General features: G+C 35.2%; 2 long non-coding RNA genes across 2 annotated transcripts in view; both read left to right on the forward strand.

Annotated features, from left to right (window-relative positions):
* The window catches only part of LOC147557314 (uncharacterized), a 97,681-nt gene extending 83,117 nt beyond the window's left edge, over positions 1-14,564 (forward strand). Inside the window, exon 8 of the long non-coding RNA XR_015233920.1 lies at positions 14,295-14,564. This is a non-coding gene — a long non-coding RNA (uncharacterized LOC147557314). The remainder of the gene's footprint in view (positions 1-14,294) is intronic.
* LOC147557318 (uncharacterized) lies at positions 136-25,042 on the forward strand. Its single transcript, XR_015233915.1, has 25 exons — positions 136-322; positions 1,055-1,240; positions 1,369-1,623; positions 1,899-2,208; positions 2,324-2,582; positions 3,416-3,507; positions 4,381-4,514; positions 4,599-4,695; positions 4,925-4,995; positions 5,125-5,190; positions 5,994-6,046; positions 9,296-9,406; positions 9,601-9,749; positions 9,858-9,931; positions 10,320-10,398; positions 10,560-10,681; positions 10,760-11,008; positions 11,623-13,100; positions 14,799-14,910; positions 15,514-20,078; positions 20,197-20,262; positions 20,449-23,402; positions 23,525-23,899; positions 23,983-24,631; positions 24,739-25,042. It is a non-coding gene; the product is annotated as an uncharacterized LOC147557318 (long non-coding RNA).
* The last annotated feature ends 1,710 nt before the right edge of the window (positions 25,043-26,752 follow it).

Raw genomic sequence — 26,752 nt, forward strand, 5'->3', positions numbered from 1 at the left:
TAGTATTTGCACACTTTTTGACCTGAATAATAATTTTCAAATATTTTGTGCTTTTCTACTCATTTTCAATATTATTTTGACCTTTCTAAAAATTACCTATCCTTTTGTCCCATAAATCATTACATCTTTCAGTCCACCGCTCATCAGATTCGTCTAAAATTATAGCCGTTAGAGTGCCTTTGCGTTCTAATCTCCCCCTCTCTTGATTAACAATCACTTCTAACCCTTGAAATGGAGAATGGATATCGAGCATTACTTGTTTGCCAGTGAGAAGAAGAAAAGGGATGGACTTCCTTAGTCCTTTCTTGAAGAGATTGATTAGGTTTGTAAGTTTTGCTTTCTCGATTAGAGATTTGACGATTCATGGCTTCGATTTTGTAGGGTTTGCTGATTCGGTGGTGTCTGAAAGCTATTTGAGTTTGTGGTAATCTAGGGTTTCGTTACCTCTGGTTTGTTTTTCTTTTTCGTCTCAAGCATCTAAAACCCTAGATTTAGATGCTTCTACAGATTTAATTCCATGATTATTTTGATTTGGTTCTCAATTGGATTCTTTGATCAGGCATTGCATAATAGGGTTGGATTTTTTGGTCTTTTTAGTAGTTTTATGAATTTATTTTGCTTTTATTGTTTGGGGAAGTTAGGTCTTTTTAGATCTTCAGTCCAGTCTTTTTAGATTTAGATCTTCAGTCCCCCATTTCTTCATATTAGTCAAAACTAAAACCCTTAGCCCTCACAAATAAAATGAATCTTACCTTATATATCCTTGGCCCCCTCTCTCACTCTCCCCTTAACTGATCTGTCTAGGGTTGTGTTCTTCCTGATTTTTTGGTATGTGTTGCAGGCTTCTTTCAAGTTATTAACCATTATTTGATTAGCTGGTTCCTCACTGTTTGTGTTTATATTAGTATAGGTTGTGTGATTGTTTTTTTTTTTTTTGTATTTCTTGGTTTATGTTTTTAAGCCTCTATCATTGTCCTTTCAATTTGGTTATTGAGGCCTGACATTTCGTGAAACGATGGTTCAATATGTGTTCTTGATCGAATGCTTTCTGCAGATTTGATGTCTATGCAGTTTAGGAAATTGAGATTGTCAATGATTCCATTTGAAATCTAACTCGCCTGTAAGTATGATATTGAGTGGGGGTTCTCCATTGATTGGTCTTTATAATGCCTTTAGTTATGATTCCGATGCCGATCTTATATTGCAAATTTTGGAAATTGAGTGGTGGTGCTTGAAATAGGTTATTAATCTAGGGTTTCTCAATCAATCAATCAATCAATCAATCAATTCTGTTTGGTTTTTGGCTTGCATCTAAAAAGTTTTGATTTCAATTTGGTTCTCAGTTTAATTATTTCTTTGATTTTGCAGGAAAAAATATGGGTTGGATCGTAGTACTTGATCAGTTGGTTTCTTTTGCAATTCAATATCTACACGCAGTCTAGGAAAATTCAGTTGTCAAACGATTCAACTACCCATCAAGCTTGAGTTTATAATCGCGATTGAAGAGGGTTATTAATTCGTTGGGAATTACTTATGAATTAAAAGATGATTTTGATGTCAATCCGAATTCCCACATCATGATCATCTTAAATACTTGCTCTACTGTGGTCTGTGCCAGTAAAGGTATTGATCCTACATTAGATTACTTCGTGATATATTAGATTTAGTTGGTGTAGAAACTTAAACCAGATTTAGTTTTATGTTACTCTATTTCGAGGACATGTCTGCTTTCAATGTCCAGCACTCTTTGATCCTTGCTACTCTAGGACTATGGGTTATGCTAAAAAGTTACTTGGCATGTCCGTATGGTGTTTTCTATTTGAAGTTCCTTATGTATTTTTGTTGATTCTTTCTAAATTTGTACTAACTCCAATTTTGAATGTACAAAACTTTTTTAGCTTATTTTCGGGGGTATGCATTAAGTTCTAGCTGTTCATACTCAGTCCATCACTTGGAGCAAGGAGGAACACTTGGGAGTTCCCACTGGCAGCTATTTCTGGGTTTGGTGAATCTATTCTGGTTACCCTTCTCATTTCTTAGAGATCCTGGCACATTATTCTGACTGCATTTGTTTTTAAAAGATCCAGTATTTAGTTGGGGATATGATTTCTGTTCTAACTTGCTATTGTGTTGTTTTGTGCGGGGTATCTATGTTCAACATTAAGCAAACAGTCTCTTTCTACTACTTTGAGGGCACAAAAATTTGAGGTACGTCAATTTGTTGTTGAATTTAATTTGGTGGTAGAGATATTATCATAATGGATTTTTTAACTTACTGATAGTGTTAATCTGGAATCTGTTCTGGTTCGTGAGTTGTATATAGGATTTGTGGTTTCCATCCGAATTTGGGGGTATTAGCAAAATAGCAGGTGCAGTTGTTTACATTAGTATTGATTTCTTATACAAAACAGGTTTGAAGTAATTGTCGTTCTCTAAGTTTGTCAAAGAAATGACTTAATTAAAGGAGCTTTCTCTTATCATTATAAGTGTTTATTGTTCTCTGTTAACAATGGAATACACAACCTTAAGAATTTCAAATTTTCTCCAGGGATTGCGGTTTGAGTGCAGTTGCAATTTCTTAGGTACTGTTATGTTCCAATGCTGATTTATTTCAGGAAGGGTGTTTCTCTTTTGTGCAAAATTGAAACTACCTCTTTCAATTTTTTTCCCTTTTTCTGTCGAGGCTATCTTTTGTTTTGAAGATAGGTGATCGGTTTGCTTTGCGTTTCCTAAGGATATTTGTTGTGGGATGGCTAGTCCTATTCTGCCCATGTTCATTTCAGGAAGGCGATGTACTTCAAATCCGCAATCCTTAATTAAGTAGCTAGTCTGTTCTGAGGGTTCACATTGGTCCTTGGTATTTGATTGTTATTTATAATTTAGAAATCACTCCGTGTCTCTAATAAAGCTTTCTGTTTATAAATTGTTTCCCGAAAGTGTTTTTTTTAGGCTATGTCTCTTCCACCTTTAAGATGGAGTTCTCTATAGTAGCTTGTTTCCTGAAATTTTTTTGCTTAGGCTATGTCTTCCACCTTTAAAATGTGCCATTAACTGTGTTTCGGGTATGCATGACTGCTGTCCACATTCAGACATTCACTGACGGTTGATATTCTTGGATAGGGGTTTCAAGGAGGACCTCTATTTAAGGTTTTTCATGACAGTTTAGTTTCCTCTTTGTGCAATCTTTTTCCTAGTCGTAATATGTAATTCCTTAACCTCTCTTTTAGGGATATGTACTTCTTGAAAAGGTTGTAGAACTTATCTTACTGGATTGTGGGAGAGCTTTTGTTTCTTCGAGTGGCGGTTTTCTTTTGTAAACTTGCAGTTACGTTTTTACAGGGGTCTTCTGTGTAATTACACATTTTGTTTACATTATTATGTTCACAAATTGTTTTCGGGGATGTGTGCTTTGCAGATTTAGTCACTCTTTCTGGTTGTTGAACGACTGGGAATTATAATGAAATCTTACTCGGTCTCTTTGAAGGGAGTTTCTATCTCAAGTTGCTGGTTAGGAAGTTTATTGATATATCTTTTATTTGATAGTAAAATTCTTTTTCATCGTTTTGTGTAGATTATGAGTTATAGGGTTTGGTAGGTTTCTTTTAAATTTCTTTTAGTGCTCTCAAACATTATTTTGGCTTTGTTGTTTTGTTTTTCAACGGACATATTATTTACCTTCAGATTTGATTAGGTTTCTCCACGAACAGGGGTCTTCTGTTCTAACTTGCATTTATGTTCTTTCTCGAGCATACCTCTCTTTAAAAATAGGCATATAGTTTCGTTCAACTACTTGTAGGGTAGACAATGTGGAGAGTCTGCTATCTGTATCCGACATATGTTGAGTGGGCGGAGTTACTTTCCTGAACTCGTAGTGTAGAATCACAATTTGCTGATTATTGACACAACAAATGAAAGATCCCTTAGTTTTATGCGTTTATCTTGGTCCGTTCTGTTTGCATGTGATTGATTAGGTAGTTGGTGCATGGTCACTTTTTGTCCTCTCTACTTGGGCATTAGTACTAATGGGAGAGAGGCGGGATGTGCTGCTAATTTATTAGACACAGGACATTATCTTTAGCTGTGGTCCTTCTTTTTATGTGATATTATAACATAAGATTTGCAGTGGATAAAGTTTGAGGTGATAACAGCTATGTTCCACATAGATAACTCTCTCAGAATAGAAGGTCTGTCATGTTGGTAGCCATTACTTTGCTTGGTAAATTGTTCTGGTTTGAGAGAATTTGCTGGATACTACAACTAGATCACCTGGATGTTATGAGGATAAAATTCTATCTTTTCTTTTTTCACTTTTCAAGTTCTATGTCTAGACTCTAGATGAAGTAAATGTGTAAAAATATTGATGGTCTTATCATGATGTAGGATATGCGGAACTTCCCAATTCGACGGGAGAAGATTTAACTTTCCGGTGCTGGGTGGATGGGTTGGAACTGATATCATTTCCTTGGCTTGGTCTACATTTTTTTCAGCAATTTACGTGGATTGCTGGGTTCAAGGTTCCAAGTTCTTGTTCCCGTCATTTTGTCTTTCAAAGGTGTGTTAGAAGTTTTGTTTTCTCAGAAACTCCATCATGTTGATAGGATATGTGGAATTTAGTAGAACGGACAAAAAACAGTTTTCTGGTGCTGGGTCGATTGGTCAGAAGACTCCGAACTGGACTCATTTCCTTCATCATGTGTAAGTTAAGTATTTGCACTCCTATTGCAGATCCATGAGTAGTAAATCCATGGTTCCTAAGTTTTTATTTTGCTTTTATTGTTTGGGGAAGGTAGGTCAAAACTAAAACCTTTATCCCTCACAAACAAAATGAATCTTGCATTATAAATCCTTGGCCCCCTCTCTCTGTCTCCCCTTAACTGATCTATCTACGGTTGTGTTCTTCCTGATTTCTTGGTATCTGTTGCAGGCTTCTTTCAAGTTATTGAAGCTTTAGCTGGTTCCTCGCTGTTTGTGTTTATATTAATATTGGTTTGTCAGGTTGATTTCATTTTGTGTTTCTTGGTTTATGTTTTTAAGCATCTATCAGTTTCCTTTCAATTTGGTTATTTAGGTCTGACGTTTCGTAAAACGAGGGTTCAAATTATGTTCTTGATATTCTTTCTGCAGATTTGATATCTATGCCATTTTGGAAATTGATATTGTCAATGATTCCACTTGAAATCTAATTCAACTGTAAGTATGATATTAGAAGGGGGTCCTTCATTGGTTGTTCTAAACAATGCCTTCAGATAAGATTTTTTATTCTGTCCATGTTCATTTCATGAAGCCAATTTACTTCAAATTCGGAATCCTCAATTAAGTAGCTGCTATGTTTTGAGTGTTCACCCTGATCCTTGGTTTCTGAGTGGTATTTATAATTTAAAAATCTATATGTTTCTTCGATAAAGCTTTCTGTTTATAAGGTGTTTCCCGAAACTGTTTTGCTTAGGCTTTGTCTCTTCCACCTTTAAGATGGAGTTTCCTATAGTAGCTTGTTCCATGAAAAATGTTTTGCTTAGGCTACGTCTCTTCCACCTTTAATATGTAAGTGCCTTTAGGCTTTAACTGTGTTCTGGGTATGGGTGGCCGCTATCCACATTCAGACATTCACCGACGGGGTTTGAAGCAGGATCTTTATTTAAGTGTTTTCATGAGAGTTTAGTTTTCTCTTTGTGCAATCTTTTTTCCTATCTATATCCGATATATAGTTTCATTCAACTATTTGTAGGACAATGTGGACAGTCTGCTATCTATATCCGATATATGTTGAGTGGACAAAACTACTTTCCTGAATCGTAGTGGAGAGAATCACAATTTGCTGACTTTTGACACAAAAAAACACCGGAGTTTTATGTTTCATCTTGTGTAAATTGAGTATTTGCAGTCCTATTGCAGATCCATGAGTAGTAAATCCATGGTTCCTAAGTTTTTCACCTTTTGTTTCCTTCATTTTTTGACTTTTAAAGATATGTTAGAAGATTTTCTTGCTATTGTAGGAGCTTCGTCATGCTGGTGCAAGCTGCTTGATAGATTTTTCTTTTCAACTTCGGTTTGTATTACTAACTTAAATTTGCTTTCGAAATCGTACTTGATCTTATTTTCGCTGTGTCAGTATGTTGCTCCTTGCTAAAAATATAATCTAGTGCTAATGTTTGCAACATAAGCGCTAACACTTCGAGTTTTTTGCTTGTCGGTCTTATAGTCTTATTGGTAGCCAGCTGTGACCGCCTCACTTATCTTGCCTCCAAACTCATTTCTGCTTCTGTAGTTGTTTCACTTGTGGTCAATATGTGTGTGTGAAGTTATGAGTTGTGTCATGTCCTGAGATGCGACATATTATATTGGATATTGTTTGGTGCGATGTATTAATAGTTGTTGCAATTGTGGTCAACGTGTCTATGTGAAGTTATATGAGTTGTGTCAAGTCCTGAGGTGGTGTGACACTCACAACTGATCAATGTTTTTAACTCTGCTGAAGCCAAGTTCTATATTTGAAGTTGGCGGCCCCTAGCCCAGAAAAAGGCTTCACGTAAGAAATTCTTTTCGCACGATTTTGATAACACTGTCCAAAAGTTTTTATCTTGATTTGCTTCTCAGTTCTTTTCTCTGATCAGGCATTGCATAGTAGGTTTGGATTTTTCTCTTGATTGATTGATTTGCCTCTCGAAATTTTATATGGAAGCAATCATGAAAAAAATTGGTAATTACTTTTAATAGATTTAAAGATGATACTGCCCGCAATCTTATCAGGCCCGTGTGCAGGATAAGATCCGCATATGGATCATCTTAAATACTTGCTCTACTGAACCCTGCTTATTGATTTCTTATGCCATTGTATTTCAGGGAATGAGTAAAGTTTCGAGATTTCCTTAATAAACCATGCTTGAATGTTTGAAAAACGGTTGAGGTGTATGCCTGGAGGCCCGCCTCGAAGCATACGTATTTTAAGCCATTATCGATGTTTGTGTTTTTCGAATCCAATAACCTCTTTAGAAGTTTTGGTTTTCCTTTTCACTGTTATTTTTAGTTGTTTGGCAATACTTCAGATCTTTATACTATGGTAGTAAAGTAGAAAAACTTGTTATCCTATGTTTTTACATAATTGATGTCATCTTTATTAGCCATTTTTTTACGTGCTTTATGCATGATTTTCTGCCTTGGTTATATTTTTTTTTTTTTTTTTTTTTTTTTTTTTTTTTATAGAAGCTTAGGTATTCTTGTTGAGTTTTTTTAAATATATTTTGAACTGTTACAGTTGCTATGGGGTAGTTGTATCAAATAAGTAAGATCACTCTGTTGGTGTATCAAATCTTTCGGTATAGAAACTATACATGATTTAGTTTTTACTTCTTGTTAATTTGGAATTGCTTCTAACTTGTGGGTTGTATATAGAAGCTGCACTTTCTCTCTTTGAATTTGGGGGTATTAGCTTGTGTAGTTATTTACCACAGTATTAACAGCCTAAAGATTACTGTCCATCTACCTGTTGTTTTGTTGATGATATATCTGAAGCATGTGTTACAATCTGAAGCATGTGTTACAATTTGAGAATGGTTTTGACTTGATTGGTTTTGACTTGATTGTTGTTCTCTGAATTTGGTGTGAACAGTTCAAGCTATTCAAGCTTTTGCTGATTGATTGGTGGTGCCTAAAAGCGGTTTGCTTTTTTTTAGTAATCTATGGTTTCTCAATCAATCTAATCTATTCAGTTTGTTTTTTCGGCTTGCATCTCAAGCATCTAAAAAGTTTGATTTTGATCTGGTTCTAAGTTGAATTTTTTCTTTGGTTAGGAAGAAAAGAATATATGGGTTGGATATTAGTACTTGATCAGTTGGTGGCTTATCCAGATTCGACTACACATCGCCCTTGAGTTTATATTTGAGATTGAAGGGGGTTACTAATTCATTGGTAATTACTTCTAATGGATTTAAAGATGATTCTGATGCCATACCGCATCATGATCATCTTAAATACTTCTGTTTTGGCATAACATCTTGGTCATTATAACGTTAATCGTTTCGATTTGCTATCCTAAAAACGTTTTGTATAACATGATTAGTTGGTCGTTGTAGTGGGAAGGTTGCATTTGGTTCAGTGTCCTTTCACGATTTACCAATATTTCTCCTTTCTAGCAGTCATCAATTACTGATGCGACATTTCAGCTAAGAGTTAATACTCATTGATAATTAATTTGGAGTTAGAGATTATTCTGATGTCGATCTCACATCAGGATCATCCTAAATACTTGCTTCACTGCGGGTTTAGCTAGTAAAGGTATTGATCCTATATTAGATGACTCTGTGATATGTTAGATTAGTCAGTATAGAAACTTAAACCTGATCTAGTTTTCTGTTAAGCTTATTTGGATTCACCAACCTTCAATTTTTCTTCTTTCTAGCAGTCATCAATTATTGATGAGATATTTCTGCTAAGAGTTAATATTTTCAAAGTTGTTTTAAATTGACTGTTGTTCTCTTCAATTGGTGATGCTTCTTGTCGACAGAATTTCAGTCTGTGTAGATTTCATGGGGTAGTTGTTGCAATCCAGTATGTTAAACCTTTACGTGAGAGGAGTCTATATCTAATGCATTGCAGTATTTTTAGTTCTTTGTTAGTAATGGAATACGCATAGTATAAAGTCTCACTATGTTCTTTAGGATAGTAGGTGTTCTTTCGTTTCAGTTCTTTTTCTTTTCTTCTCTCGAGCGTGACCTTTTAAAATGAAAAGTGGATGGTGGCTTTAAACTTTCGGCTTTTTAGTTGTCCAAGTACTAATTATGCTTTATTTTGCTTGATTGTTTAGTAAGAGGGGTGGAGTCATTAAGTCTGTTATTTTAATGATGTGGAGGACATTAAGTCTGTTATTTTTGGATGGGCTAAAAATTTAAATTGTATTGGCTCTGCACATTTTAATGATGTCGTTTTCAATTGGGAGGCGTGGATCGGTTAACATATCCACTAACCTCCCCCCACTTGTATAGTTTTTCCTTTTTAATATTAATTCAAAGTTTCAAAAAAAAAAAGAGGGGTGGAGTCATAGGAGTTCTATAGGCTGTATTCGTATGGGTCTTTCCTTACTTGCTTTTCTTTTTTTTTATCCGTGTACTAATTATGTTTTGCAGTGTTCTTTATTTAATCATTGAATAACATGATCACAGACACTTGGTGATTGGAAAATGATTCTGGAAGTTTAAATAGTCGTCTGACCTCTTCATGCCGGAAGTGAAACAGTGGATACCACATACTTGGTTTCTATTTTCTTCCACTCAAGCTGGTTTCCTTTTCCTCATTTCTGCAGGTATGGGAATCATCTTGGCTGTTGTCTGTTTCCTGGGTGATAGGATCTACCTGGGGAAGCGATTACGTTTTCATTGTTGTAGAGTTTTATATGCGAACTTGGGTACTTCAGGTTTATATCTTAAGTTCATTGTTTCTTTATTCAAATATTTAATATACCAATTCTCTCCCAATATTGCAGGGATTTGTTATGGAAGTGTTACCTACCGATACTTGGTTATTTCTTGATTTACGAAAAAGTAACAGTCTTATTCCCCGTACAAACTTATAGTGTGATTAGATTTTTTTCTCTTTCTGCTCAATTAGATTGTCTCTCTCAGTTTTGGAGAGATCAACCTTTGGCTAGACTATTTTCTTGGATCCCAGATGATAAGGATTTAATTCATGGAGAACTAGTTGGTTCTTCTCTTGAAGGGAGTTATTGCATGGGAGTAACATTTTCTTGGATCCGAGCGGTAATTATAATTTAAAAACTACTCTGCTTTCTTCAAAAAAGCTTTCTGCTTATTACTTGATTCCCGGAAGTTTGTTAACATTTTTACTCTTAATCCCTAAATATACAGGCTCAACTTTCGATGGGGGAAGGAGCATTTTGATGTTCTTATCTGGCTTTGCCTTCTCAATTACGTGATTCCTCGTAATCTTCATTTCCTAGATGATATGGTTTTTGCCTAAAGAGCGATTCCATTTTTATTTTGAAATTGGTTCTCTACCCAAGCACGGGGCTTTAAATTCATTTTCTTCGCTATTAAGATATTGAGTGGTAAAAATTTCTCTCCTTATCATTAGGGATTTGTTATGGAATCCTTACCTCAATCATTTCGTGATTTGGGAAAAAGATCAAAATTTGGCAGTATTATTTCCTGTCCGAACCCTCAGGATTTAAATACTTGCAGAAGAGGTTTGGTTTGTCTGTTGTGAAGGGAGGGTGTTTTCTATACTAGCTTGTTCCCTGAGAGAGATTGTTTGCTTATGTTATATATCTCTTCTACCTTTAAGATTTGATTGCATGTAACTGTGTTCAGGTATGGGTGGCCGCCATTTCAGACATCCTCCGACGGTTGGTAATCTTGAACGGGGCTTAAAGGGGGATCTCTAGTTAAGGTGCTTTCATGGAAGTTTATTTTAGTCTTTCAGATCTTTTTCCTATACGTAATACGAAATTCCTTAACCTTACTTTTAAGAATATGTGGTTAGGACCTGGAAGGGTTAGCGTGTCACACGTTTTGTCACGGAAAAATTAACTTGCTTTGCGTTTCTTGCAGTGGTGGAAGAACTTATCTTGCTGGATTATCTTTGTTTAATGGATGATTAGGTTTCCATGGTTCTTGGGTTTCTTCGAAGGGTTTCTTTCTTATATAAACTTGCAGTTACATTTCGTACAGAGGTCATTTCTTCAAGCTATTTGTTCACATTTACTTTAAATTATGTTCACAATGTGTGACCGGTGATATCCACTGTGCAGATTCTGTCATTCTTCCGGTTGTTGGAGGACAAGGGATTCTGACTTGAGTGTCTCCCAAAGGAGTTTTTATTTCAAGTTGCTAGTGAGGAAGTTTATTGATAGATTTTTATTATAGTACAAATATTTTTTTTCCCGCCTGATGTTTAGGGGTATGAGCTACAGGTTGGTAGATATCAATACTGAGTTCAATATCTGACGTGGGGAGGGGAAAATATGGAGTTACGAGTCTTGCTTGCCACCTATTTCTGTGTTAGTATTTGTTTTTTGACTTGCTCAACCTTGTGGGGTTTCTTTTAAATTTCTTAGTGTGCTGGATCCTTATTTTTCTTTGGTTATTTTTTTTTCCGAAGGATTCTTTATTGCTTGATGATTTGGTTTGGTTTCTTGGGTACGTTATTTGAGATGTCTGCGATCCATATTTGGCTCATGTCAATCGTGAGTGAACCAACTTTCTTACGCGGTAGTGTTTGGTCACGTTATCCTAAGTTTCCTTAGTGGTTCCTCATCGGCAATTCTTCATTTTCCCTTCTTCAGTTTTGAGTTTTATGCTAATCACAGTTTTGCACTTTTTTCTAGGTTTTCTGTTTGCTCATTTTCTCCAAATAGGTAATTTGTTATAATGTACATGATGATTTTTGTTATTCTCTCTATTTTGGTTGTGTTCCTTTGTTTCTAAAAGATGTTGGATTGGTTTTACAAAATGGAAAATCTTTCTTGTCGGGGTTGCTGGAACTTGCTTGATGTTGCTATTATATTCCCTGGTTGTCATCAGGATATAGTTTTTGTTATCTTTTTCCGTTTTAAAATGTCGTGTCTAGGTTATCTACATCTGTAAAATCGTTGGTGGTCTTTTCTTGATGTAGGATAGGGTTAGAAGATTTCAAACTGAACTAATTTCCTTTATAATGGGTAACTCAAGTATTTTCAGTCCTATTCCAGATCCATGAGTAAAATCCGTAGTGCCAAAGTTCTTTACCTTTTCCTTTATTTTCTGACTTTTAAAGGTAATTTAGAAGACATGCTATCTTAGGAGCACTATCATGTTGATGCAAACTTTTCCGTAGGTTTTTCATTTTCAACTTCGGTTGGTATACTTACTTGGGAGGTTAGCTTTTGCAAATCTACTTCATCTTATTTTAGCTGTGTCTTATGTTGCTCCTTGCCTGAGACATAATCTAGTGTTATTTGTATGTAACATGAGCTCTAACGCTTGAGTAGTTGTTGGCTTGTTGCTCGTATAGTCTTATTATTAGCTAGGAATGACCATCTCACCTTCTAATCTTGTCTCCAAATTCTTTTCTTCTTCGATTGTGAATCAATTCAGTTATTGCCTGCTACTAATTTATATTGGATATTAAGATTTTGTGACATATTAATGGCTGTTTCAATTCTACTTCATCTGATTTTAGATGTGCCAATTGGTTGTTCCTTGCGCAACATATAATAGTGAGTTAGTAATATCTGGAGGGTCGTTTAGAATCCACCTTTTTTAAATTTCAGGGGCCAACTTCCAGATAGTGTTCGCCAACTGAAAGTTGCTGAAATGTAATGTTATCAAATACGCCCTATTGGGAGGGTTTTTTTGGTCTTTTACCCCACTTCTTTGATTTTTTATCTTTTTTGTGAAACTCTGAATGTATTGTAATATTTTTTACTCTTTGATTTTTATCCTGTTAAACGAAGTTTAGTTGAGGGGGTCCTAATTTATTGGTAGTATTTTTAAAGGCTTTAGGGATAATGCTGCCGATCTCAGAATGGTTTTGTTGATGCTTTAGACCACCAAAGTTTTTATTAATCTGATTACTCTTTGGGGAGTCCACATATTCATAATCTCGCAGTTCAACCCTGTTTTTATTAGAGCCTTGAGGGAAACATGAACATCAATCTGTTGCAAGTGTGAATTTGACGCTATAGAAACTATACATAATAAAATTTTTAACTTTGGTTTGTAACAAGATACTTGAACCAAAAGTTTAATCGTAGAACTGTTTTGAATTGATTGTTGTTCTCTGAAGTTGATGCGAGGACTAAAGTTGTGAATTTGGTATGAACAGTTCCATGTTGTTTGGTGATTGGTGGTGTGCCTGAAACATATTTGCGTTTGAAACAGTGTTGATTTCGTGATCTAACTGGTTTGTTTGGTATTTGTTTGCATCTCGAGCATCTAGAAGTTTTGGTTCTGATTTGGCTCTTAATTTTGTTCTTTGATTTGGGACTCAGGGTTGGATTTGCATCTTCATCGGTTTATTGATCCAGTTGTTGTGTAGGGAAAACACACTTCGAAATTCTTCCCATTGAGCAGCTCCTATTTGTGTTCTCCAATAAAGTTTTCGGGAAAAAGGTAAGATCACTTTGTGATGCATCAGATATGATGCTAGTGGATCTCTGGACATGATTATGGTTTTCAGTTACTATTAATGTGGAATCTATTCTCTCATTGCGGCTTTCATCAAAAGCTTAGTATCCTAATTGATTTTTTTAGGTTTATTCGTTAAAGTTGTTATTGTTGCGTAATTGTAGGACATCATCTTGGTCAAGGTTAACTTTTCGAATTTATCAAAATTGGTGATGAGAAAAACTTTTCTTCTTTCTAGCAGTAATTCTTTTATTGATGAGATTTCAACTGAGAGTAGAAAATTTTGACAATAGTTTTGTATAGATTGTTGTTATCTCCACTTGGTAACAAGCTTCTTCTTGATGGGATTTCTGGTTGTTCAAATGTTCTCATCGGTTAGTTCTTGACCAAAAAAAGTAAATCTTTAAGTGAAGGGAGTTTATATTAAACTGCACTATTGATTTTATTTAGTTTTGCGTTACTAATGGTTGATACGCAATTGAAATGTTTTTATGATGTTGTAGAGAAGTCACTGTCTTTGTAAGGGAAATTGGGGTTTCTTGGTTGATCCGCAATTGATATGTTTTTATGATGTTGTAAAGAAGTCACTGTCTTTGTAAGGGAAATTGAAGTTTCTTGGTTGATACGCAATTGAAATGTTTTTATGATGTTGTAAAGAAGTCACTGTCTTTGTAAGGGAAAATGGGGTTTCTTGTTTTGACTGAAGGAGTTGTCTAGGTTAGAGTTGGTCTTTTCAGCGTTCTCTCTCAAGGGAGTTCCCACATTATGCACAGATTCCATAAAATTCTTCTCTAGTGCCGGTCTATGTTGTTAACATTTAACACTTCACAATAATATTCGACGTCCAAAAACTGGCTCTCCTTGTTATCTGCATGCCTCTCGGGAAAGTTGTAGTATTACCTTTTTTTGGTTTATTGCATGGCATGATTTAATAATCTTCCTATACCTTTTCATTTCCTTAGTCATCTGGTCCTCATATGTGTTATTTAGTAGTTTTCAGGACCACTGGTGTCTTCTAGAAACATCTTCTTAGAAACGATTTCTGCTTGGAGGTGCACTCCAGACCTCCAATAGTCTTATTTTCTATTAGTTATGACTTCATCTGGTAAAGGCGTTTTCTATCTTTTAACTTGCTACCTCCATTAATTTCCTTATTAGAGGAATAACAATTAAAGTAAGCATTAATTTGATTTTTGTAGGGATCTTTGAATTGGACTTACTCTAAGGAGATGTGATTTGGTTCTAACTTGTGGGGGTTTTCCTATTTTACATAGAATCCTTTTCATAAAAAAAAACATAGAATCCACAATTCGTCCCTATTGTCTTATTACTTTACATGAAAATATAGTATCCATAGATCATCTGTTTTAGTTTTTCTCATACCCGTCAGACAAAAACAGAACTATTAAATTTCATTTCTGGTTCCAAGTGTGCCATATTTTATGATTCGTGTTGTATCCACCTTAACTTGTGCGCTTCTTTTGCAATTCCTTCACTCTGTTGTAGGGATAGAAGTTATATTACGCGGGGTAGTTGTCTTGAAGTACTCTTCTTCAATTCATTGAATATACATAGTATAGCATGATGTACCCTTCGTGTTAGGATGTGGACTGTGGAAGTGTTTTTTTAATTTCTTAGTGTTTTGTGACCTTATTTTTTGGCTTTGCTTTTTGTTTTTCCCAGGGACTCTTGTGGTTGAAGAATTATCGGCTTCAGAGACTATTTAAGATGTCTGTGATCTGATTTGGCTCATGTACATCGAGAGTGAACCACTTCTCTCAACTCGCAGTGTTTGGTTGGTGGCTTTATTATAAGTTCCCCTAACTGGTTCCTCGTTGGGCATTTTTGATTTTCCCTTCTTCAGTATTGACTATTGAAAATTTTATGCTAATAGTAGGTTTACACTCTATCTAGGTTTTCTGTTTGCTTATCTGCTCTGAATTGTTACAGTGTGCATGGTGATTTTGTTAACCAAAAAATAAGTTTTCTTGCTGTGTGCACGATAAGATCCAACTGTTTAGGAAACTGTAGTACTGTACACTTTCAAATTCTTCCCAATGAGCTCTTATTTGTGTTTTCTAATAAGATGACCCTGTGATGCATCAGAGATGTTGGTTTTGGAACTTGAACTTGATCATCATTTTCTGTTACTGTTAATGTGGAACCTATTTGCACCTTTGGGCTTTCCTCGAAAGCTTAGGTATTCATGTTGAGTTTTATTGGGTACAGTTGCGGTTCTGTAATTGTAGGACATCATATTGGCCAAGATTGATCCTTTCCAATCTATCAAAATCTGTAATGAGATAAACTTTTTTTTTAGCAGTCATTGTTTTACTGCTGAGATATTTCAACCAAAAGTAGAATTCTGAGAATAGTTATGTATTGTTGTTATCTGCAGTTGGCAGCAAGCTTCTTTTTTTATGGGATTTCAGTCTGTTCAATTTTTTTCTTGGAGTTCCTCGTGACCGAAAAGGTAAATATTTAAGTGAGGGGAGATTATATTCACTGCATTATATATTTTATTTAGTTATGTGTTACTAATGGTTGATACGTGACGTAAACGACGTTGTAGAGATGTCACTGTCTTTGTAAGGGGTTTCTTGTTTTAACTAAAGGGGTTTTATAGGTTGGCATTTTCTTTATAGCGTTCTCTTTCCCATATTATACTTCCATAAAACTCTTCTCTAGTGTCGGTTTATTCTTTTATATGAAGGTTTAACTAACTATGTCGATAACAGTTAATACTTCTCAATAATATGCAACATCCTCAGCCCTGTCCGTGTTGTTTGCATGTCTCTCGAGAAAATAGTACTAGTAACTTATTTTGGTTTATTGCATGCCATTTGTAAGAATCTTTCTAAACCATTTCCTTTCCTTTCTTATGTGGTCCTCCTGTGTATTACATGTTGGTTTCCAAGACTGGTCTTGTGGTCCTCCAGATTTCCTCTAATATTCTTTCCTTTTCATTTAGTTATGACATTATCTTTGAAGGTGTTTTCTATCTTTAACTTGCTACTTTAATGTTTTCCTTATCAGAGGAATAATAGTTGAAGCATGCACTCATTTTATTTTTGCGAGGATCTTCGAATTGGACTTCAAGGAGATGTCATTCGGTTCTCTCTTGTGGGGGTTTTCATACTTTACGTAGAATCCACAATTGTTTCCTATTGTCTATTTATTTCTTCTTTCCATGAAAATAAGTGATAGAACCGTTAAATTTCTTTTCTGGTTCCGACTTCCGAGCATCCCATATTTTAAGATTCTTGTTATATCGACCCTAACATTTGCGGTTCTTCTTGTGTAGTTCCTTCACTCTGTTATAACAGTGAAGGAATTACACATGGGTTCTTATCTTGAAGGAATTTTTCTGTAACAGCTTGCTGCATTTTTGTGTGGGTTATGCTTGTTCCAACTTCAAGATGCAGTTGGAGTTATCAGTGCTATTTGGGTATTCCTTTTGTCCAGTTTCAGATGCTCACTGGCAATCGGTATTCTAGGACTTGGATTTACGCTAATCCGCTTTTGTCGTAAAGGGGGCTTTCTACTAAAGTTTCTTTAATGGCAGCTGAGTTTAGTTTTTTGCGATTTATTATCTGTTCATATTAATTTTTAGGGGTTCGCGCCTGGCGCATGGAAGTTTGCTCACAACATTTGAATTTCTTCCTGAGAAACCCTAATCCTGTTAGCTTGTTTCTTTGCATTGCTTGAAGTGGTGTAAAAACTATCATTCTGTATTATCTTCTTTTCCTAGGAGGAGCGCGGCAATTCCTTCTTGCAGGAGGTTTTCTAGCCCAACTTTTTGTACATTTCCATGTTTTTATAGGGGAATATCTATGCAAACATGTTGCTTACAGTTACACCAAATTGTTTCCAGACCATGCGGATGTCTGCTTTCCACACGCAGGACTCTTTGATCCTTGGTCAATAACATGCGACATCTAAAGACCGGCTCTTCGTGTTATTTGCTTTGGCTCTCTGAAAAGTAGTAGTACTACCTATCTTTGGTTATTGCATGGCATATTTTAAGAATCTTTTTATGCCTTTTCATTTCCTAAGTTGTCTGGTCCTCCTGAGTATTATTTGTAAGTTTCTAGGATGGCTGGTGTCTTGTCGAAGCTTCTTCATAGAAATGATTTCTGTTTGGAGGTGCATGACCTTTAATATTTTTTGAAAACTTTGAACAGGCCTCTGATATGGTTTTCTTTTCAATTAGTTATGACTTCTCTGGCAATGCATTTTCTGTCTTTTAACTTGCAAGTTGCAACCTTAGTTTATTTCCTTATTAGAGAAACAACAAACAAAGCATGCATTTATTTGATTTTTGCAGGGATCTTCGAAGTGGACTTACTTTACGAAGATGTGATTTGGTTCTCTCTTTTGGGGGTTTTCCTATTTTTTGGAGATACCACAATTTGTATCCATATTTTAAGATTCTTGTTGTATCCATCCTAACATGTGCGCTTCTTCTTTTGTAATTCCTTCACTTTTTTGTAGGGACGGAAGTTGTTATTTCGTGCCATATTTTAATAATGAATGACATGATTTATGATTAATGATCTTGAAACCATAAATAATGGAAGAATGTCAGAAGGGTAAAATTGGTAATGAAAAAGAAAAAATTTAATTTCTAAAGGTAAACAGACGGCAAAGTGATTTAGGGGGCTATTTTGGAAGTTGGTCATCTTTAGGGAGCCATTTTGGTGAGCTGGTCATCTTTAGGGGACAAAATTGAGTTAACCCTTTTTATTTTATTTTGATTTTTTCGTTTGCATGGTCACTTGTTGTCCTCTCTAGTGGGGCATCAAGATAACAAGATAGATTGATTAGGAGGGATGTGCGGCTAATTTATTTGACAGTGTACATTCTCTTTTAGCTTTCTTCCTTTTTAATGTTATATTATGACGTAAGAGTTATAGCTGGATAAGTTTTGAGAAGATAACAATTATTTCTAGTTAAATGGAGTAATTCTCTTAGAGCTGAAGGTTTTCTGTCATGTTTGTAGCCGAAGGTTTTCTGTTGGATGCTGCAGATAGACCGCCTGGGTGTTTTTGTTCTAACTTGCTATTTCATTCTTTTGTGAGGTATATCTAATTTTAGCATCAAATAAACAATCTTTTCAACTACTTTCAGGGCATCCAATTTGGAAGATCACAATCTATATTTGGCTCATGTCCTGGTTGGAAGAGAATATTGGATGTCTCCTGATTTTGCAGTGTGCAAGTGTCTAATTGTGGTGAAAAGAATCAGCTTCTTGTCTTCCTCCAATACCCTCAAGGTGAACAATACCATTTAAATTTCTTATGTTCTTTTTAGTTTCTAACTTGTAGAAACTGAGAAATTTGCATGTCTTTTTCGTCCACTAACATGTCGTGTGGACCCTTTTGTTGATGGTCGATACTTTAGACAACTGAGGTATGCATAGAGAACTTAAATTATTTTCTTATTAGGGGTTTCTGTTTCAACTCTCATTCGGGTGGAGATGGGGGCAAGTTTTCATTTGGGTATGGATCTAAATTCTTTTTCTTTGTCTTGGACTTATTTCATTTTGGTTGGTTGTTATATGGGGCTTGGATTACATGTGGACAAGTCTAGGTTCTGAGGAGTTGTTAAAAAAAACAAAGTTGATTACTTAGATGGTGTTTTATTGGTGTGTAGGTTTTCATCTGATTCAATTGTTGAACCAATTGGTTTCCTTCTATAGGGGCAGCTTAACAGAGTGTTAGCTAAAAAAAATGGGATAATTTGTTGATGTTGAAAACGATAACGCTTGAAGTCCCACTTGGAAATCTGTTTTTTCCCCTAACTGATTTCTTATGTGGAAGTTATCGTTCTATTCGGTATTTTGGGCTCCGGCACTATGACAGTGCCATTAAATTGTTCCTCAGGTGTTATGAGAGTACGAACCTCAACATTGTTTGAGCATCCATTTTGATCTATGGAATGGGATTCATGTTTTTCGTGGTCAAGAACTTTCTTACCTGGTAATGTCGATTTCTTGATCGAGGTATGGGTAAACCCTTGTTTTGAGAATTGGACTTATTCCTGGGAGACATTACATTGTTTTGTGAAAGGGCTATTAGAATTTACTTTGATTTTGTGAGAATAGGGTTTTCTCTCCAGGGAGGAATAACCTTGTTTTGAGAATTGAGGGTTTATTTTTATCTCCTATTGTAATTTTGAAGTTCTCTTCCTTACTGTTTGTTTATGAAGGTCGGGTCGTAGTTATATCAACATAGAGGGTTTTCTCGTGTCGTTTTGGTTTTCCATTTTTAAGAACTGGTTTCTTTTATTTTTAGTTAATTCTGTTGAGCTTTCTACTTTCAGTTTCTTTTTCTTTCTTCTTTAGGTGGTCTACTTGAGCTTTTATTAGTTTTACTTTCTTCTTCTGAACCTCCCTTGCTCATTTTCCACAGTGATTAGGATTTAATACATGACGAACTGGTATGGTTCTTATTTTGAAGGGAGTTTCTACTTGAACCTGTATATTTCAACCTGGATTAGAAATTTTTTTTGTCCAATTGGTAGCACACTTATATAGGATAATATGCATTTCATTATAGGTTTTTATGCTACAAGTTCCACAAAATTTCTTGTATTTTCATGAAGACTATCTTTCTTGATATCTTTTCTGCAGCATGGGATTTGGTTGACATAGTTTCATGGTTTCTTCTCGAAGAAGGTTTGCTTTACGATTTCAGTTTTCTCTATCTACTCTCTTCCTCTTCCTTCATTTGTCAAGGTATTTGCTTACTTTTCCTCTTTCATTTTCTCTTATACTCTCTGTTAGAGTTTTTGTTGTTCCCCTTTCGTTTTATCTTTCTACTCTCTCCGTTTCTTCCTTCCTCTGTTAGGGTATTTTTTTTCCTTATTTTTCCATTTTCGTTGCAGGAACTTTCGCTGTCCAGGCGATGCTTGCAAGCGTATTTGCTATTTGACTAATCTAGGGTTTCGTGGTTAATTTGGGTTCGTTGTTTTCTGTTTGCGTTTCCAACATCTAGATTTCATTCTTTCATCGTTTCTCTGATTAGGGTAGTACAATATGGGTTGGATTTCGTTCTTGATCATTTTATTTCTTCTGCAGATTCCATAGTTATTCAATTTTGGAGATTTCCATCGTCAATTGGATTCAACTACGAAAGGGATTCAAGTTTGTATTTGATATGAAAGGGGGTTATTTTTTTTATTAATAATTAGTTTTTAATGGCTTTAGAGAATGATTCTGATGCCAATCTTTTCATGTCTATGGTGGTGGTTTCACATCAGAATCACCTTCAATACTTGCTCTAGTGGTGGTTTCAACCAATAACAGTTTATTGATTTGATTGCTCTTCAGGGGGAATTCTTCGAATTGAGCCCCAGTTGCATAGCTTGGGAGGAAGCTTTCGGCAAATAGTAAGATTAGCTGTGTTAATGTATTTGGATATGTCAGGTATACAAACTTAAACATAATCTACTTTTTCTGGTACTGTTAATCTGAGAACTTTATTTGCTTTGGATTTTTCTTTACAAAAGTTTAGGTATCTGTTTGTGTTAATTGTATCGCTTTGGTTTCCATAGGTTGCATAAAGCTCTCCCATATCGTTGGTTTATCCTTCTGCGTCAGGGTTCACCTATTTATGTTAATAACTTTTAATCTATTGATTGGTCCAGCTGTCCATGTGTTTCTCATGCCCCACGGGAAAACATTACTAATATATATTCCTGGTTTTTTTTTCTATTGAGCCATTATTTTTGAATCTTGCAATATTTTCCACTCCGTGCAGTCTTCCATTATGTTATTTTTCGGTTTGGAGGACGAGTTGGTGTTTTCTTAACCTGCTTCTTTAATTTTTATCCATGTTAAAGGAATAAATTTGTGCATGCAAAATTCATTGGATTTTCCGAGGGAAATCTACAAATTAGATACTCCAAGGAGATATGATTTGGATGTCTCCTAGGGGGTTTCCTGTTTTCATCATTAAGGGAACCAAATACCCAAAGACCCAGCTATCCGTGCTTTTCTCAAGCCCCTTAGGGAAACAGTGACTATTACGTTTTACTTTCATTCCTTAACATGTGATGAACTCCTTTTCTTTTTCGATTTGAGGAAGATTGGTGTTTAGAGGAGACGTTAATTTCTTTTCTTTAAATTTCCATTCAAATTTGCCTCTTAGGGTTCCATCCTTTCCAATTACTAATGCATTTTTATTTGGAAGGGGGTTTCGTCAATTGCCTTTTCAAACTTTTCCTTGTTAGAGGGGTAGTTATATAAGCATGAAAAGTTCATTTGTTATATAAGCAAGGACACATTACGTTGTTTTGTGAAAGGGATATTTCAACTCGCTTCTTTGATTTTGTGAGAATAGGACTTTCTCTAGGGAGGAATAACCTTGTTTTAAAAATTGAGGTTTTTTTTTATCTCATATTGTTCTGTTGAAGTTCTCTGTCTTATTGTTTGTTTATGAAGGTGTTAGTTATACATACATAGAAATGGTGAATTTATTGAATACCTTTTTGGGAACCGGCAGTATCTATTCTCACATCGTCGTGGTTTTCCATTTTTGAGGATTGGGTTGGGGTTTTGTTAATTGAACTTTCTGCTTTCAGTTTCTTTTTCTTTCTTTCTTTATTTAGGTGGTCTGCTTGCACCTGTATATTGCAACCTGGAGTTAAAATTTGATAATGTCTTTGAAGTGATTGTTGTTTTTTCTAGTTGGTAGCACACTTCTACTGGGAAATATGCAAGGAGTTAGAGGTTTTTCAGTTCATTGTCAATACTGAAATATCAAATATGCAATATGATAAGTTTCACAACGTTCTACAGGGAAGTCAATTTCAAGCGGATTTTTTAGAGTGTATTTGGTTTTTGTGTAGTTTTTTATCAGGTTCGAATGTTTACCAATAGTTATTCCTTCACTTTACATAGAGTACAGGCAATTCCTTTCTCCTTTTTGGAAGTCTTTGCACTTTGTATCTGGTCGTAACCTGTTTTGTGAAGGGTGTTCAGTGTCTATTAACTTGCTTTTTCAATTTTTTTTCATTGTTACAGGGGTAGTTATAGAAGCATGAAAAGTTCATTTCTTTTTATTTGCATTTTGAGCATCTAAATGCAAATAAAAAGTTCATTTCTTTTTATATTTGATATTGGAGGGTGTTATTAGTTCACTAATATTTACTTTTTAATGGCTTTAGAGATTGTTCTGATGCGCGATCTTTTCATGTCTATATGGGCGATAAGATCCACATCCGCATGATCTTGCGTAATTGTTATTCTGGCGGTTTAAACCAACAATAGTTTATTGATATGATTTTTCTTCAGGTAAAGCAAATTCATATTCATTCTATTGAGCCTTTGCTATCTGGTCTCCAAGGAAGATTTCGTACGTATTTGGATATTTCGGTATAGAAACTTTTGACATTAACTAGCTTTTCTGTTACTGTCAATCTAGAATTTGTTATTGCCATTGGTTGTTATTCACAGTTAGGCAGGTCACGTCTCTGGATTTGTTTGTGTTAGTCGATATAGTTGCTTTGACATAACTTCAAAAAACAATCTTGGTGAGGGGAAGGTTTATTTTTTGGTTTGATACCTTTATAATGATCTATAACCACCAAATTCTGATTATGGATTGCGGTTTTGGGTATAGTTGCTTTGGCATAAGTTCAAGTTACGATCTTGGTCGTTGGAAGGTTTGTTGATACGATTTATGAATATCTGTAACAAACAGTTATTTATTGATGCTTGGATCAAGGTTTTAACATCGAGAATCATTTGAGTTGATTGTTGGTTTCTCTAGTTGGTTACCTGCTTCTTCTCAACAAGATATCAGTCTATTGATTTTCTTTTTCGTGGGAGGGTTTTGGGACCCAAAATGTAAATCTTTACGTGGAGTGTAGCTTGTGCAATCCTTCCAATTTTCTTAGTTCATTGTTACTAATCTAATATCCATTGTTAAAAGTTTCACGATGTTATAGAGGAAAGTTGATGTCTTCGGGAGGAAGATTGGGCTATCTTTTTTGTCTGAGCGGGGTTTTCTATTTCACATCGGTTCCACAATGTCCATCCTTTATCAGTCGTCGTTTGTAACTGTATGAGGTTGTAACAATGAATTTACTTAACACTTCTTCAGGAGCCTAAAATACTCAAAACTACTCTCGCGTCCTAATGGTGATCTATTTAAGGGCTCGGTTCTTTTTATTTTTTGAAAAAGGGTTTATCTAATTGAACTTTCTTCTTTCAGTTTTTTTTTTCTTTTTTCATATCTTCTTGGATTGATTTACGTATTTGTTTTGTGTTCTCTTTCTGAGGTATCGATGTGATGGGATCATGGGACGACTTGTCTTAGTTTTTCATGTTAACGTCAGAGAGGCGATGGGTTAAAAAACCACACTAGTTCGTTTCTTTTTACGGTGTTTTCAATAGATATAAGTACTCCTTTGATTCTTATAGGTTTGCTAGGATGATCGGGGTCAACTTTGTCAAATCACCTGTGTGAAGGGCCATTTTGTTTGACTTGCTTCTGTGATTTTTGTCCTTTTTAGAGAAACTATAATTAATGGAAGCAAAATAAAATTGATGTTTTTCAGGGATTTGCAACTTAGGCCAATTCCAAGTAGACACGACCTAGTTTTCGCTCCTTCTGGTTACTTTTTCCTCATTTCTAGGGGATTAACAAATCTTGTTCTCTTAATTGATAGGTTATTTATTTGACTATTGAGTACATGCAATTTCTTTCTTCTTATTCTAGGGACTGCATTGGAGGTTGTACTCTGTACCTGTTTGCATCGATTTAGGAAACAGTAAGGTTTGATTGACCCCTAAAAACTTAATTTTTTTTGTTAGTTTCACTTTTGTTCTTCTTTTGAACTCCCTTCCTCATTTGTGCAGCGCTGTGAGGCTTTAACCGTTGAAGAACCGGCATGGTTCTTTCTTGAAGGAAGTTTTCTGTTGCTAAATTTTTATTTTTAGGTTATGTTCGTTGCGACAGCTACAAGATGCAGTTGGCTTTAACAGTGCTATTTGCGTGATTTTGCTGGTTCAGGTTCAGGTTCAGATGATCGCTCACATTTGGTATATTAGGACTTGGATTTAAGCTGACTTGTTCAACTCAAGGGGTTTTCTACTTTTTGTTCTCCTTAAAGCTTAGTTTACAATTTGTCGATTTTTCCTACCGTCTTAAAAATTCCTTCACCTTCTAGGATTTGGCGCCTGTAGCGGTATGGAAGCACTCTCCTGTTAGCAGGTGTAGTGTTCGAATGAGTTGTTTCCAATTACTGATGAGTTGTTTATGAAAGGGTGTTTTCTCTCTCTTAACTATTTCAAATTTTTTCACTGTTATAGGAGTAGTCATCGAAGCATGAAAAGTTCATTTCTTTTGATTTGCATTTTGAGCATCTAAATTTGGTTAGCTTTTATATTTGATATAGGACGGTGTTATTAGTTCACTGATATTCACTTTTTAATGGCTTTTATCTCTCTTAACTTGCTTTTTCAATTTTTTTCACTGTTATAGGGGTAGTCATCGAATCATGAAAAGGTCATTTGTTTTGATTTTCATTTTGAGCATCTAAATTTTGTTAGCTTTTATATTTGATATAGGACAGTGCTATTAGTTCACTGATATTTACTTATTAATGGTTTTAGATATTGTTCTGATGCCGATCTTATCATGACTATATGCAGGAGAAAATCTACATCCGGATGAACTTGCGTGCTTGCTAAGCTGGTGGTTTAAACCAGCAACAGTTTATTAATTTGATTTTTCTTCAGGTAAAGCACATTTATAGTCATTCTATTGAGCCTTTGCTATGTGGTCTCCAACGTAGATTTCGGGGAAACCGCAAGGTCACTTTGTTGATGTAGATTTCAGGATATGTCAATATAGAAACTTTTGACATTTACAAGTCTCTCTGTAACTGTTAATCTAGAATTTTTTCTCGCCTTTGGTTATTCTTCACAGATACGTAAGTATACTCTCTGGATTTGTTCATGCTAGCCTATATAGTTGCTTTGACATAACTTTAGAACATCATCTTGGTGAGCGGAAGGTTTGTCCTTTTGTTTAATATCTTTTTTTTTTTGAAAAGTTTGAATTAATATTAAGGGAAGAAAGGATGTACAAAAGAATTGGTTGTATCACAACTGAAGATGTTACTTCATGATAACCTCCCAATTAGAAATAAAGTCTAAGTAAGACAGGCTCTTCGCCCAGCTCATGTTTCTACTCCAATGGAAGAGAAGACCAAGGACGTCCTCCACTTCGACCACTAATTTCCTAGGAGAATCATTAAAGATGCCTAAGTTCCTAGCGATCCAAATGGACCAACAAATTGCTACAGGGATTAATATCCACAAATCCTTAAAGTCTCTTTGTTGGAGAATCATTTTGAGCATCTAAAGTTATGTCAGGCATCTCTTTGTTGGGGAGGCTATTCTTAATTTGCAATGTAAAATGTCAGAGAGGCGACGCGTGTTCCTGTATTTTTAGGGGCTTTTCTGTTGTTATAATTACTGATTTGATTTTATTGGTCTGGTACGATGATTGGTGTCAGCTCTGTCAAGTTAACTGTGTGAAGGCGCTTTTTGAACTTCTTTTATTTTGTGAGAATAGGACTCTCTCTAGGGAGTAATAACCTTATTTGTTTCTTTATGAAAGTGAATTTATTGAATACTTTTCTGGGAACCTGCAGTCTCTAAAGCATTCTTGTGGTTCTTCATTTTGGAGGACTGGGTTCTTTTATTTTCTGTGACAGGTTTTGTTGACTGATCTTTCTGTTTTCAGTTTCCTTTTCTTTCGTCTGTAGCGTGCTATATTATAAGATTCTTGCTCTATCTTGTAATTCCTAACATGTGATGAACTCCTTTTTGGTTTGGTTTCCAGGTTGACAGGTGTTATAGGGACACACTAATTTATTTTCTTAGAAGAGATTTTGTTGTCTGAGGTCCAAGCCAGTTTGATTCTTGGGTTTAGTTCTTTTGAATTACGAAGGAGTTTCTTATATTGGAAGCTGGTTTTCTCCCTCACTCTCTCTTTGCTTTTTCAGTTTTTGTACTTGTGACAGATGTGTTTGTAGAAGCATGAAAAGTTCATTTCTATTTTTCACAGGGATGTGAGAATTGTGCTTATTCTAGGGAGACATTACATTGTTTGTAAAATGCAGGGTGAAAGCTGATCTCTATTGTCCTATAGAAGTCTTCTTCCTTATTCTTGCTTTAGCAAGGTGTTAGTTATGTAAGTATTAAATAATGAATCTAGTTGATACTATTTCAGGAGCCTACAATACTAAAAAGTACTTGCGTCCCAATGGTGATACTAGGTTATTTAATTTTTGAATGGGGGTTATCTAATAGAACTTTTTTCTTTCAGTTTTGTTTCTTTCTTCATATCTTCTTGAAGTGATTGATACTTCGTTTTTGTTTTTGTTTTGGTTCTTAGCCTGATTCTGACATGTTAATGTTAAGAGGCGATGGGTTAAAAAGCCATTCTAGTTCGACTCGTTCTAGGGTGTTTTCAATAGTTGTATGTACTCACTTTATTCTATTGGTTAGGAAGACTGGGGTCAACTTTGTCAAGTTAACCATGATTAACGGAAAGCCAAATCAATTTATTTCTGAACTTGCTTCTTTGATTTTTGTTCTTGTTAGAGAAATTATGGTT

This window comes from Eschscholzia californica, unplaced genomic scaffold (genome assembly GCF_041429995.1).
Source record: "Eschscholzia californica isolate CP2 unplaced genomic scaffold, dmEscCali1.0.p SCAF_2, whole genome shotgun sequence".
Classification (NCBI taxonomy): domain Eukaryota; kingdom Viridiplantae; phylum Streptophyta; class Magnoliopsida; order Ranunculales; family Papaveraceae; genus Eschscholzia; species Eschscholzia californica.